The sequence below is a fragment of the Alligator mississippiensis genome, chromosome 5 (genome assembly GCF_030867095.1).
Source record: "Alligator mississippiensis isolate rAllMis1 chromosome 5, rAllMis1, whole genome shotgun sequence".
Classification (NCBI taxonomy): domain Eukaryota; kingdom Metazoa; phylum Chordata; order Crocodylia; family Alligatoridae; genus Alligator; species Alligator mississippiensis.
The window spans coordinates 106,916,952-106,933,178 of NC_081828.1; the positions used below are offsets into that span (position 1 = coordinate 106,916,952).

A 16,227-nucleotide genomic window follows, 5' to 3' on the forward strand; every position below is an offset into this window, starting at 1 on the left:
CACTTAAGAGCAATCTAATTATATATAGTCCTTGGTTTCTGTAACGTTTTTGATGGAGAAAGGAAAAATTATTGCTAATTTAGACTGTAATGCAGATTGTAAGATAATTGCAATATGGGCATCATTATACTTTCAGCAACATAGTAAGCACATTTACAATCCTATGTACATTACTTAATTAATTGACAAATAAATAATTAGTTCAACTATCAATTTTAATATAATTTAAAATTATTATATTAATTAGTCTCCATTTCTAAAGTATGTAACAAAGGCCTCTCTTCCTTCCTACCATATGGAGAATAAGTAGTTTGAATTTAGCATGTTCTAATAATTTTATTGACCAGAGAAGTGAGGTTATTGACCTGAGGTGGGTACTATAATGGGAAAATCATTATTATCCTCTCTGTTTATCTCAAATTTCCTGGTTTTAGCATGTGAATAATGCTGATGCCTTACTTTTCACATATACAGAACATATGATCTGTCTTTTTGTCTTAGATTTCACTAAAACACTCATAATCAGTATATTTGATTGTTAAATAGAGAAGTAAAAATCATGTTACGGGCAGCATCCTTTTCCTCTGAACGTTTTTAATCCATAGCAAGGATAATCTATTTAATTAGTTAAATCTATTTAATCCATATCAAGGTTAATTTATTTACTCTAATACTAAAAAAGTATTCATAAACAAGGAAACAAGCACAGAGCTTGCTTCTAGTAAAGTGCTTCCATCCTGATGCTATTCAATATCTTTATCAATTACCTGGAAACAAAAATAAAATCATTCCCAATACATTCTGCAGAAAACAAAAAAACCCCAAAAAACAAAACAAAAGAAAAAAAGAAAGAAAGGAAAAAAAAATTCAGTGGAGTGGTAAATAATGACAAGGGAAGGTAAGTTTTTAAAGCAATAACTTAGTAAAATGGACTTCATCTGCACATGAGCTTATAGAACCAAGACAAGGCCATATAAATAGCATGAGTATAGAATGAGTGTCACCTTTACAGGAGATGAGACTGCATCTTTGGCAGCAGTAGGGGAAAGTGACTCTGAAAAGGATTTATAGGTCGGTGCGGACAAATGACTAAACATGAGCTTTCATTGTTATATGGAGCTCACATGACCCTGAGTGTACAAGTAGGGGAAGACTAAGTAGAAATCAGGGGGAGGTATTACTTCTGCATATGGAATTAACAATACCATAATGACATTAATATATTCCATTTTTTCCACCACACCTTAAAAATTATATTGCAAATCTGGAAGAGAAGATATAGTTGAAAGAATGATTCAAGGTTTAGCAAACCATTCATACAATGAAAGAATAAAGATTGTCCATATAAATCAGAGGCCAGCAACCTTTGTAAGCTGCAAGCTGGAACAGCCCGGCCCCAGCCTGGTATGGGATGGGTGTCTTTGGTGACATGTCAGCAGCTGGGAGCTGTGCCCATGCCTTTGTCCCCTGGACCCTGGCTGCAGCTCAGGCACAGCTTCCAACTGGTAGGGAACTAAACTGAGCTAGGAAGTTGGAAGCTGCATTTGTACCATTTCTAATTCTTTCCCTTCTGCCTGAAGCACAGACACAGCTTCCCAGCCCTGTCTCAGTTCCTCCCTGGCTGGAAGTTGTGCCTGCACTGCAGCCAGGTGGGGAAGGGAGAAGGCAGAAGTGGTAGCAACATGGATGCAGCTTCTAGCTGTCCACCCTCAGTGTTTTCTTGCTGCTCAGCCCCAGCACAAGAAAGGGCAAATGCAAAGTCTTCCAGCTCCACAGTCCAGATCAAGTGGTTCTGCAGGCCATATGTTGCTGATTTAGATACTTCATCCAATGTTAAGAGATGGCTTGATCACTATCTACAAGCACTTATTTAGGGAGATAAATTGTGATATTAGAGGCCCTTAGACAGTGGCGTAGCCACTTGGGGCAAGCAACTAGAAATCCAAAAGTTGAGAGTTCAGCAGGTACCGATAGCAGAAGCTCCCACATTGCAGCCATGTCAGATTCCAACAAAGCTGTGAATTCCGCTAAATACCTTGTCACAAGGACACACGAGAGGAATGACAGCCTTTAGTTTGACAGACAGAAGCCTAACAAAATAAAGTGAATGAAAGCTAAAGCTAGAGAAACATCCTTGTTCTTAAAACTCTCTCTCAGTGATTCCTTTAGAAGCCTTTTGAAAATAAAAACTTGTTTTCTATGTTTTCCCTATTCACTATTTTGTTATCAAGTTAAAATATTTAAGCAGATTTAACAGGAATTACATGTATGCTTAAAGATGTAATGTCTATTTGTTGTTGTCCCTGAATATGTTTCTGATATTTTGATACTGGATTATTCTCTCATACATTTTTCTTGATGAGTTAAATGTTAATTTCTGTTATCAGACCTCTCACTTGTCAGTTAAAGGAAATAAAGGAAAGAGACCCAACTAGTACCTACCATGGCGATGAAGAAAAAAAAAAATGACCCTGCATAAGCTTCTAGTTATTTCATCTACTGGACATAAGTCTTAAGCATGAAATTTGGATCTGGATGAATCTCCCTTAGGAGCAGTAGTGTTAAGAGTACATCTTGTTAAAAATCAACAGACCTGGCATATTAGTACATGAGAGGAAAAAGACTTGTCTTCTATTTTAGGGGAAGAACCAGGAATCAACACTGAGGAACTTATGGAAGACAATTAACTTTGACTGAAAACAATGAAAAAGATTTGGGCTAAAAATATGCATGAACACGGTTCACTGCAATTCTAAAAATGATCTACCCATCCCATTCTGAAATACAACCAGTGAACACTTCCTGTTTTCTTCCTGTACAATGGACATACTGCAGAGCAGGGCCTACAGCATCCCAACCTCATCAGCTAAGTTTCTGATTGTCTATAGACAGCTCTCTTGGAATTTATATTGCACTAAATTCCCAACAGGGTAGAAAGTGAGTAAATAGCAAAGATAAATAAATGCACAGTTCTCCCAAGAGTGAACATAAAGTCTGAGTTTAATGGATCTATTACAAAACAGTTGATATTAAACAGTCTCTGGTAGTAACTGTCAAATACATGAGATATACCTAAACTAAATATTGATTTACAACCAGAACACCTTAGATCTGTGCATAATTGATACTTTTTTGAAATTCTATCCACATTTCATAATCACAGGTGGACAGTTACAGAAAAAATAAATAGTCTATATTTCCATTAACCATATCACTCTCTCCAAAAAAAGGTTTATGAACAAAAATGCGACTGATCCAATGACCAAATCTGTTTTGTCATGTGACCCGATTAATAGGATGTTGGTGGTTTCAATGTGGAATAATGGCACCATCTACAAGATACTGAATATCATCACTATACACAGCATTTGTCCACAGCTTTGACAGCAAATAATGATGGCTCCAATAGATCTCAAACTGAGATATGCAAAAATCTTGACAGTCTTTTTGTTACTCCCTGAAGGCCCAGAGAAAGACAGACAATGATGTATGGCAAGTTGGTTAGGGGGAAAAAATCTATTAAGAGGATATTTTTTTGCAAATAGTCCACAGAGGGAGAGCACTGGAGAAGCTGTGGACAAATGGGACAAAGCAAATGATTCTTTTCTGAAGAAGACAGCTTTTAACAAAGGATGGCAGAGTCTGCAAGGCCATAACATTTTAAGATAGCACCCTGAGGTAGAGGCATTTTTCTTTACAATAGACAAGAAGTACTGCAGGACTGGTTATATAATCAGGTCCCATTCCAAAATGTGTAATTCCCTGCCCCCCTCCCCCCCCAATGTTTTCCCAAAGAAAAACCCGAACAAAATTTTCGTTTTCATTCTTTCCAAATTTAGAAGAAAGAAAAAAAGTTTAAAAATGAATCATCCTATCTACATTCTGGCCAATCCAAACCCTTTTTTTTTTTAATTATACAGTTCAGCTAACAACGTCATTATTGGCGTAGCAATGATGAATGCAGTAAGGGTAATTCCATCCTTAAATCATACCATCTCTTTCGTATGAATATATTTTAGCAACTTTCTGTGTATGTGTTTTTTTTTTAATGCACATGCCAAATATTGCATAAATAAAAATAATGTACTTACTACTTGCTTATTTCTCTTACATTATAATAACTTTTTCTTTTAAAATGTAAATGAAACACAAGGTCAAGTAAGCATACAAAACATGTTTGTTTCCCAACTACGTGAAAAAAACCAAAAACCTAATTCTGCTAAGCTTGCGTCTCTGAGAGCAGATAGTTTTGCAGGTTTAATGGATTACACAGTAGCACTTCGACAGCTTCCAGCTCAGAGATCCACAGTTCTGTCCTTATTTTCTAGTGCAAGTGTTGATTTAAGAGTTATTTAAAGGTTAGATTACAAGTAGTAATAGGTTGGTGTTTGGCGTGTTTTGTTTTGTGTTTTTAATTTGGGTAACTACCATATTATCCCTAGGAAAACTGAGTGACAGTTTTCATACAGTGCCACCCTTTCGTTCTGTTTCAAAGGGTTAAGTGTGTATGTTACTCTAAAGAACAGACTGGTTGACAAGCAGCCAGGATCACTTATACAAAGATTCAGACAAATGTGTGAATAAACCAACAGAGAATGCTCAACTAGAAATAAGAGTAGGCAAGTTAATCCTGCAGTAATTTGAAAGTAAGACTCAATATGGTACAATTAGAACAAACATTCATTTCAGAAACTTATGGCAAACTCTGACATTCCATTCAGAAAAGTGAAAGTGCCTTTGAAGGCCTGGTCCAGCAGAAGAAGATATGCTTGCTTCTTTTCCTTGTTTCTGCCAAATCACATTAAAAATGGCTACTACTACATACTTTTCTTAGTCCTTTTCTTTCACATAAGCTATTGCACTATTTGCCTGTAGTAATGTGAGGGAAGTTCAGGATTGCAGATGGGCCAGGACAGAACTGTTCCATGGGAAAAATGGAGACCTGCGTAAATAGCATGTTGCATGAGGGATTTGTAGTCCAAGGAATATGGAACAATATGAATATTATAATGGATGATTATTCATGGCCAGTGATCATAAATGTTGGGATAAGCCTCTTAAACTTTTGTGAGATTGTAAAGACAAGGGGGAAAGATACAGGAGAATGCAGCTAGGCCCCAATCACGATGCACAAAAGATTGTGAAAAACAATAAACTGTGACTTGTTTTAAAGGGAACACTGTGTGAATTAAACGAAAAGGAGGCAGACATGATGGGGTGGTGAGAAGCAGTAAAGGCATAAACAGTTGTTTTTTTAAAAGACATCACAAGCAAAATATTTCTCTCTGCACCCTTGCATAAGTATTACCAACAGGGCAGCGTTTGCTGCCTAATCAATGTCTTTCTGCCAGCAACTATGTCAATCATTTGAAGGTAAGCAAGCTTTGTCAGGAACTAAGTATTATTTATTTTTAAATTCTAGTTGAATATTTGGCACACATCATTTTGAGATAATGTTTGTTGTATGACAATCCTGGACCTGTATCACACATTTAAAATATATATATGTTTAAAGTAGCTAAACTTCTATGAAGTACAGAGATATCAAAGCTGACACAGTGATAGAAATCTCTGAGAAAAGTAAGAACCAGTACACCCAGACTCTATTACTAGTTCCGTTACTGATGATATTCTGTGCTTCTTTGTACTGGTCACGTCTATTCCCTGTAAATCCATTTCCTCTTCCCTCTTGATTCTGTCATCTACTTAGACTGTAATTTCTTCAAGGTAGGGAGTGTATCTTTTTTGAGGTTTTATTGTGGACACTTTCACAGATCTGTCTTTTTTGGGGCTACTTTTTAAATATCTGGTTCATGGAAAAAAATAAAATCTGTCATAATCCATCTGATGTCCTGATGACCAACTAAGCCTGACTAATTCATATTCCTCACACTGATTTAGTTATCCACAGGGCTACATTTTTACAATTGTTTCTCATGGATGTCTAACATAACCATAGGATTATAGCTATCATGTTCAACAATACCCCCAAAGGATGGATCCAGACAAGTGCACACGCGCAGTTTGCAGCACCTCAAAGCCATTTAAGGCACTGCAAACCACAGGTAGCACATATGTACCTATTCATCACACTGCTAATTTTCAGTGGAGTACTAAAATTTGACACTGGGATAAGGAAAACACTGCAAAAATAAGTGGTGCAGCACACGCACCAGCAGCACGCACTGCCAGAAACAGAGCCTGGCCATCCTGAGCCATGCTCTGGTTGCCAGCCAGCCTCTGTGTGGCCAGATTGGTGCCATTGCTGTCCTGGGAGGCCCCCAGGCCTCAGGTAAGGCTTCTGGGGCCGGCACAGATACTGACCCCAGTCTTTCCTACCTCACCAAGGACAATTTGGTGCACATCCAAGCGCAAATGTAGGGGCATGCCCTGGAGCACAAAGCAGTGGCAGAAATATGTGTCCTTGCATATGCATTCTTCTGGATGTGCCCAAACAAACTATTAAATTCTGTGGGAATGGAGAATTTAATTTCATTTTCCGTCTTGTTCCTGAATTTTTGGTGAACAGGTAAGAATTTTAATGAATGTTAATTACTGATTTAAGTATGTACACATTCTTAAAAGGTAGAGTCAGACATATCAGATGTTTAGTAGGGCTCTGCGAAGCTCCAGTCGCTGATTCGATTTGGAGGAGATTTGGCAGCTAGATTTCCAAATCTAAATCCGAAGCCCCCGAATCGATTTGGAGAGATTCAACGATTTGGCCATAGACAGAACTTTATATGTTTTTTCTAAGTATCTTGAGGTGCCAGGCACAACTCATGAACTATGAGATGGTGGGGTGCATGGAGCATCCCAGAGGAGCGCAGGGGGTGAACCAGAAGCACTTCTAGCCCACTTCTGGGTCCACCACGGAGTGCACAGGGGACCCTCCCTCCTCCTCCTGGCTTGGCTACTGGTGCCTCCTGGGTCTGGGGTGGCACCTGAGATGCCCCCAGGCTGATCACTCAGCCGGGGGACGTGGGGCACTCCCCCGCATGCTCCTGTGGGACACTCCATCCACCCCACGATCTCAGCATTCATGAGCCATGCCTGGTACCTTGGGGTACGTAGAAAAAACATAGAAAGCTGTGTCTATGGCCGAAACACCGATTCTCTGAATCAGAATCAAATCTTCAGGTTCAGATTCGGCTGAATCAAATTGGGACAGTGACCTGAATCAGCAAATTGAATCACTGTCCCCTGAATCAGGCTGAATCCGAATATTAATTGAATACTGCCTGCTCCACGCACCTCTACTGTTTAGCCGAGTTTATATTAAATTTTACCTTATCTTCTTGACACAAATGAGTGGTTCTTACCAAAGTGTGTTTTCTCATTTAAGTAGTTGTCAATTTGGAGAGCTCCCGTGTATGCTCATATCTCACATGCAACACACTAAACTGAATCTTTAGCTGGTTTAAATAGGTACACTTGACTTCAAGTGGGGCCACTTCTCTCCTTGTCCACCAGTTAAGAAGGTAGTGCTCTTTTAAATAAGTCACAAACAGTTCCAATGAATGCTTGTACCTACCCTTTGTTTGTGAAACAATTTCACAAACACTTTGCCGCTGATAGCTCATTTGCAGCTATAATATATTTATCTAAATCTAGTGAAACATAGCCATAATCTTCAACATGCTGTAGCACCTAAGATGAGATACACAACCAGTTTAACTACAGAGATGCACAAACATGTGCCTAATGGTATATGACCCTGGTTAAGTTTTGCCTGGTTGTTTTTCTACCAGAATTATTTCATAACATTAAAACATATATGCATATAATCTAAATCTTCTATCATATTTTTGGACTATACATTCCTGGTTTTGAAAGAATGAGTAAGAAAATTATATTTTCAAAAGATTTATATCTTTAATTCTGCTTTAAGTTTAGGTGCACACAGTAAGTCATTTCTTTGACAGCTGTCACCTGAAACCACTGAACACGACCAGTTATATAATTAATCTGCCATACTTGGACTTCATTACAACTGTATGATTTATCAATTCATTCTTGACTCATTTTGCATAAAGCAGTAACTTGAACTTTAGGCCAAGACCTAGACTTTAAAAGTTCTGTGATTAATATACCAAAGCCCACCTTCTACCTTGAACCCTCACAAGATGATTCTTAAATGAAATACTGTGAGTACGGTTATTATGCAGAACAAACATTTACTATAATAAATCACTTGTCACCTATAAACCTTTTATGTTTATGAACAGGTTTCTTCATGAAGATCATGCCCAAGAGAAAATTCATTTTCTAAAACATTGTGTTAAAGTGACAAGATTATTTTTGAGCTGTTCAGTTTTGCAACCTTGCAACCTTTATGTACAAATAAAATAGAAAATAAATCTAATGTTCCATTGAAAAGACTTATGTAGAGCATATAGAATACCTCATTATGACTATGAAATAGCTGTATAACTGATGAATAAGGCAAGGCATATGAGGAAAGACTGAGGGACTTGGGTCTCTTCAGCCTGAAAAAAAGAAGTCTGAGATGAATATTCATAGTAGCTTACCACTACATCAGGGGAATACTTCAAGGGTTCAGCGAACAACTGTTCACCAGGGCACCCTTGGGGAAAACCAGGAGTAATGGCCACAAAGCCCTGGAAGATCATTTCAGGCTTAACACTAGGAAAACCTTCTTCACAGGTAGGGTGTCCAGACTGTGGAACAGACTCTCTCCAGAGGTGGTACAATCACCTACCCTAGAAATATTCAAAAGGAGACTGGACAGCTACCTCACTGGGGTCACCTCACTCCAATCTTCTTTCCTGCCCAGTGCAGTGGAGCTGGAACCAATGATCTTGTGAGGTTCCCTTCCAGCCCCTTATAATCTATGAATCTATGATTGGATCATTGTGCCCAAAGTGCAGTCACACAACTTCTATCTGCAGTGAGGTATCACATGTAATTCTTTTGGAGTCTGTATCTTTTAATGTCTTCATTGTGGACTTGAAAGAGTATGGAATTTACTGCATACTAGGTAAATTTTCAGATGATACCATGTTGGTTAGTCACTTTAGAGGAGAGGATCAGAATATAAAATTGCCTTGATAAATTGGAGAAATGTTCTTAAATTAATCAAATAAAGTTCAGTAAGGACAAATAAAACCATCATACTTAAGATGAAACAAGTACTTAAATAAAATCTGAGAAACAATTGAGTGGGCTACCATATTACAGAAAAGGATCTAGAAATGATAGTGACCACAAGCTGCATGAGAATTACCATGGTATTGATACAAAAACAAAACAAAAAAAAGTGCATTAAGAGGAGTATCACATGCACTCATCACTTCACTTGAAGTACCTGTAAGACTTCACTTGAAGCACTATATCCAGTTTGGGTCACCACACTACAAAACAAATATCGCTAAATTGGAAAGAGAGTTCAGCAGAGAACAACAAAAATGATTAGAGGCCTAGGAAACATGGCATATGAGAAAAGGTTAGAAGAACTGGGGTCATTTAGTTTGAAGAGAAGACAAAGGGGATTTGACAGCAGTCTTCAAATAAAAGGTTGTTGCAAGGAGAATGGCAATCAAATAGGCCCCATCTACACATTATACTTAAGGCATAATTGCCCAGTTAGTCATACCATAAGTGGTCACCCAGGCATGCATTCATGTGCACCCCTGAACCTAGGAGCTCCCAGCTGGCAGGGCTCCCAGCTGGGGGGGGGGGAGGGGCATGGATCCCCATGGCTGGGAGACCACAGGGGTGCAATACACACCATCCACAGATGGGAGATCACATGAGAGGGAGCTCCCAGGCACAGGAACTTCTTACCTGTGCAGGGGCAGCCTAGGATCAGGCTCCCCCAATATCAGCAGTAAGATGCACTCGGATCAGATTTGTGGCATGGCTGAAGGTGTGATTGTGTGGATTACACAATAGATCCCATCATGCCTTTACCTGCATATGTAGAGGGGCCCATGCTCTCTGAATCCACAGGAATCAAGACAAGAAGTACTGGTTTAAATTGTAATGAAATAAATTTGAGGGTGGGGGTGGTGGGGGGTTAGGAAATATTTCTAATTATGGGAATAGTTAAGCACTGGAAGAGATTACCAAGAGAGTTTATGGAATCCCCATCACTTAAAGTTGTTAAGTACAGGTTAAACACACATTTGGCTGTAATTGTTTAGACAGGGATGTGCGACCTAGTTATGCTTTCTGCCAGATAGCTTAGTTCAAATCACAGCCACATTTCTTCTAGGATTTAAAAAAAAAAAGAAAATAAGGTCCTCATTTGGAGTCTTTCTTTAACAAACAAACAAACAAACAAACAAACAAACAAACAAAAAGGTGGGCCTCTGCATGCTACTTGCAACAAAATCAACCAAAAGAAAATATCATTACCTCTTTCAGTTTAGGCCATAAAAGTTCTCCAGATTCTCCCAGTGGCAACAGCCTTCTTCAACACCTCCTTCCATTTCAGCTAGGACCCTTTTTAAATACCCCCACCTGGGAATCCACTGAAAGTCAGTTGGGAGCTGGGAGCTTTTGCTAAGCAAAAGCTTACAAAGTCCTTATGGGTTCTTTGGACACTGTCACAGGAAGATCCTTTCTTGAGCATGGAGTTAGACTAGATGACCTTCTGCAATACATTTTATTTTTCTATTTTTCCTATTATTTCCATGGTTTTGGCAGAAGAGAAAGAGTATTTTATCACCGTTTTATGTGTTATAATTAACTATCTCTTATGGTTGCATAATAAATCTTCTTATCTCTTTTGATAGAATTGCCTCCCTTTATATGTAGCTCTTTCAGTTTAAAATATGTGATGACCCATTGTAATATGTATTACAAATTTTAAGCAATTTAGACATGATGGAATGAGTCTCTTAGCAGATTGGCAACTGCACAATAAATGTATTTGGCTCCTCCTACATGGCAGCACATCACTCATTCTCCAGAAGGGAGCAAAACAAAGTATTGTGGTTCAGAAGTGGTTCTCTCCTCTATATCAATATATTAATTTACTGCTCCCCTCCTCTTTTTTCAGATCTGTTCCTTGCACAGCTTTTGAATACAAATACAGCAGTCCTAAATCTGACAAAATTCATCCAGCCTCTAAAAGATCAGCTTGCACTCTTTGATTAACCTTTTACTGACATATCTTTAACCATAGTAGGGGCAGTCTTTTAAGACTTTTAGTGTCATCTTAATAGTGCAGGCAACAATATAATAATATTAACAATAAAAATAATAAGAATAATCATATACATAGATAAAGATCCTTCAAAAGAAAAAAAAACCCTTCTATTTTATTACATTACTAGCTGAAGTACCCATTCTTTGCCTGGGTTGTTATTTTTGTAATTGCAGTGTTTGTTTATTTTCAAAGAACTTAGTACAGCATATTTAGGTAAAAAATATTGTTTATTTTTAAAGAACATAGTACAACATATTTAAGATTTAATATGTAATGTGGAGCAAAAAAAAAAGGCAAGCATCAATATAATAATGACAATTGAACTGTTGCCCTGTGGGGTCAGGCCAACTCTCAGGATCTTAATATCGCACTGTTAGACAGGAGGGTGTGACACAATTGCACATATACAAATACACAAATCAATTACGTGCATACACACACACTACCAGCTCAGGCACATACACACCCAAACCAGCCTAGGCATATGCATACCTATCACCAATTCAAGCACATACACTATACCCCCCAAAATTTAGACCCAGATCACTAATTCATATATTATGCACACAGTGACATATATATATATATATACAGACACACCCACCAATTCACACACATACAACCCACCTACACATACACACAGGTAAGTTCCTAACTTGGATAGTACAGTGTGTGTGTGTGTGCTTGGGGTACCTGGGATATTTGGGGGAAGGTTAAGGTGAGAGAGAGAGTTAAAGCGTAGGGAATGAAAGTTGCCAGAACCAGGATTAGAACCGGTGGACTATAGAGAAGCTGGCTGAGGAATTGAGGCTTGGGTTTACTTAAGGTAAACTGGGGTTGGAAACTGAGGTAGACAGCTGAGATATTTGGGGGGGGGGAGCAGATAAGTGGTGGCAAGGAGGAGACAGCCAGGAAAGAAACTGAAGCAGAAACCTGGTTGCTCAGGGGAAAAGGAAAAGGCAGTGGGAATAAGACAGTGGCAAAGAAACAGGGGGTTTGGAGGCAGAGAGGAGCTCAGGACAGGTGTTGGAAGTAGCAGAGAGCCAGAAGCAGGAGAGGGAGAAATGAAACAGAATTTAGAGGGGCGAGGAACCAGAGACTGGAGCAGGGCCAAACCATAGTAAAGCAAAACCCAAATTAGAGGTCCAAATAACATTTTTATTACACAGACAACACACTACACAGCCCCATGAAGTTATTGGTTCACACACACACACACACACACAAAGCACTCACAATGGCAGCAGGAAAAAGAGATTCAGTGGAAGGGCTGGAGTCCAGGTGGGGAAGAGAAGCAGAGTCCAAGTTCTTGGTTGAAGAAGGGGTAGGGGGTGATAACTACCTATCCAGGCTGGAAAGGAGTCCTTGTCCAGTAGATGTTGTCCAGAGGGAGGTCGCTGGCAGGTCCTCTGGGTGGATAGTTGGTGAGGCATGGTGCTGGTCCAGATGGAGAGGGCGTCTCACTGGGTCTGTCTTGTGTGACCTAGTGACAGAAGGCATGTCCAGGCAAGGGTCAGCCCCTGGCATACTGAGCATGTGTGCTCCATACAGGGATGTGCAGTTTCAGGTGTCTGTAATGGTGAGAGTTGCTGGTTCTACAGGGTCTTTTGTCTTTCAAATGCTGGGTTCTTGTCTCTGTTCCTGGGTGAGGTCCATGGTTCCTGGATGAATCAATGCAAGGTGATGGCCTGGTCGTTACAGGCCATTCAGTAGAAGCCTGCTACCATTGTATTTCAGTCATTCCCAATCACTCTCATTCATCTGGGAACCAATTTACATGGGAGGGATATGTGAATCATACAGTTGCAACACAGGGGATGCCTGGGCAGAGAACACAAGATGGAGACTTGACATACAAAATGGAAACTTGACATTACTTTGGTTCATTTACAAACACAGGCCTAAACCATACAATATCCATATGAAACAATAAAAATCAATATGAAAATGATAATAATACAATATACAACAGTAAGAATCAATACAAACCTAATAATACAATATAAAACAGTGGATATCCAAAACCAAAAACTTGCTACCAAAATAAAAATGATAAAGCTTATCCTAAGTCTGAGCTTGCTTATGCTTGTCTATAGGGAATAGAGAGGGAGAGAAAGAAAAGCCAGAAAAAATTGGGGAAGGGAAGGGAATGCATATCTATCATTATCCACACAACCCTGCCCACCCCACAAGCAAGTCAGTCTGTTGTGGGGAAGGGGTGTGGGGAGGACAGATCGAGGCTCCCATGGTGAGGGAGGGAGTGGGGAGGGAGACAGGGGCAAGGACTGAGGCAAATGGGGCCCCGGGCCGGGGCAGGTCATGGGAAGCTCGGAGCCCCAGCAGATCATTCAGAGGCATAGGGGCGGGGGGTGCTCCTGCTGTTACATGCACCCCCAGGGCAGGTACAGGGGACACATTCCCACTGGATCTGTGTGCAGGGTGAAGGCAGATGCTGCTGTGGGCTGTGCTCAGCACCCCGCTGCTGGTGCCCTGGCGGCTGCACGACACCAAGTGCCTCCTGCATGCTAGCTGAGCCATCTGCTTGGCAGTAGAAGGGATGTGGCATCACGTAGCTGCTGAAGTACCAGCAGCGAGGTGTGGAGTGCAGCCCACAGTGGCAGCCACCTCTGCCCCACATACAAATCCAGGTGGCACGTATCTTTTGTGCCTGCCCTGGGGGTAGGGGAAGCGGCAGAAGCCCCCCCATGCCCCTAAATGAGCCTCCCAGGTAGCAAGTATCCCATGACCCACCCAAGGGCCCCATTCACTCCCCGCCAATCTGTCCACCCCATACCTCTTCCCTCCCCTGCACCCACTTCCTATCTACAATTTTACCTACTCAGCTGGGTGCTACTCCACACAGGGCCGGGATGAGTTCCCGGCTACCTGAAGGCTCTGGCTGCTTGTCTCTGTGCGTGTCCATCCCCCCTAGCCCCCTGCCCCTGCAGCCGAGCCTGCACCTGAGCTGCCTGTGTTTGAGGGGGATAAGCACTCTTAGCCCTGGCCTTCCATTGCCTATGCCTATCAGATGCAGCTATGGAGGGACTGTTCCAAAACAGTGGTTTTAGTAGCTCCTTCTCAACTTGTCTCCTTGCTGTAATGTCCTATAGAAGGCATCAGCTCTTCAGCAACTTCTTAAACCATTCACCATTAGGCAACTTGAGATGGTTTCTGAACATTATAAACAAGCAACAGCTTCTCTACAGTTAACATTGCAGCTAGCTTCTATTACTATGCCCTATGTTAGCCCATTATAACAGCAATTTAGGAAGTTGATTTTAGGTGGCAGTTATTTTTGTACCTCCCTTTCCTCCTTGGCCCCTAAAAGGAGGCACCCAGAGATAATACTTCAGTCACCCTCTTCAGTTATGCTGCTGCTGAAAATTACCAAATTACAAATGTGTCTGCAAATTTGTGGAAAAAAAAAGCCATTTTTTTACTCAATTCGCAGGTCATTGAAATTTGCTAATGTATACTTTGATCTTTCTTATGTCTCCCCTCAAGATCAGATGCAGTTGGTTACAGTCTTCAATCTTACATGCACAACATTTACTGAATAAAAAGAAGCAGTGCTCTCAGTTTTCATGACCTTTTCCTTAAAGCCCCAGCTCATAGAGTCCTGTCAGTACACAAAGATGTCTTTTTTTTTTTTTTAATAAAGGGTTTCTAGCTATATAGGAAAGCTTGAAAACAGAAATCCTAAAGCTTCCACAACCATAACACATATAGACACAACCATAAATGTACCCCATTTTTTTTATCAAATGGAAGTTTAAGCTAGTTTCATGATTTAGGGAAATTTGACTCATGGTTTTTTAATATATATGGCTGGCAGTACTGAAATATAAATACTTTCATCTCCAGTGCAAAGCTTTGTTTATTTCATAATGTTGTGTCAGGCTTGCCTCTGACCCAGAAAAGCAGCATAAAACCTTCTGAAATAAACTAATTATATATATACATGATACGTTAATGCAGGTCTATACACTTATATAACTTCATCATAAAAAGGACAATGATATACGTTATTCCTACTGAACTATAAGTACAAGCATTTTTTTTTTTTTTTTTTTTTTTACTGTTAATTGAGAATATAAATAATGACAATATTGCCCACTTGACAGAGAGCATATATCAAATACTGGGATACTGAAATAAGGATTAAAGAGATTTTAAAATACTGTTTTGCAATGAAATTTGGAGTGGTAAAAATAAACGGTTGATTGCTATAATTTTAATATTGTCAGTATTAAGTTTTGTCACCTTCTTAAATATTAATATTTATTTGCCTGGATATCACAAGACTGTTAAACCATTTTTGTCTCTTAGAATCCTCAAAATGTTTTTCTCTTAAATTAATTTTGTGCAAGGAATATTATCAATGAATTCATTTTATTTCCTAGTCTGGATGTGTGTAAACTCTCACAGAAAAAATAAGGCCAGAGATACATATATACTATTAGAAGCACATGTCTCAAAGACCAACCCTCTTCCCCTCTGACCTCACTGTCCTCATACTCAAGGCAAGTCCACCCAACACCTTTAAACAGCAAACTTGGGAACAGAAATCCATAAACTAACTGGACACTAAAAACCAAGGCCTTAATCTTCCAGTAATCAGCTTCTTTTCTTTTGCTACTTGTTTGTATACTAATGGGAATGTCTCTCCCCCTCTTCCAACTTTTTTTTTTTTAAACTATGCTGTGCTGCCTTTACTCCATGGACCTGAAGAACATCTTGTATTCAAAAGCTTGTTTAACTTGTGTCCAACTATGTAGTTAGCCCAGTAAAAAGTATCACCCTGAGAAACCATTGCCTTTCACATAATTCCTTGACCATCATGGTTACATCATTCTAACACTACCATGATCTTTCATATTTTTGATCAGTTAAAACCCCTATTCCTCCTTATCTACTCAAATCCTCAAATAAGACTACAAAAACTTCACTGTATTATTTTCCAAAAAATGTATTTAAAAGTTTCATTTTCCTGCATTCATGATTAACAAAATAACTATGCTTTTTTCTTTTTGTTCCTGTCCTCCTAACCC

At 39.6% G+C, this 16,227-nt stretch overlaps 1 protein-coding gene across 1 annotated transcript in view; it reads right to left on the reverse strand.

The window, feature by feature from the left end:
- CDH12 (cadherin 12) overlaps positions 1-16,227 on the reverse strand; it is a 976,881-nt gene that overhangs the window by 559,650 nt on the left and 401,004 nt on the right. The window lies entirely within an intron of this gene.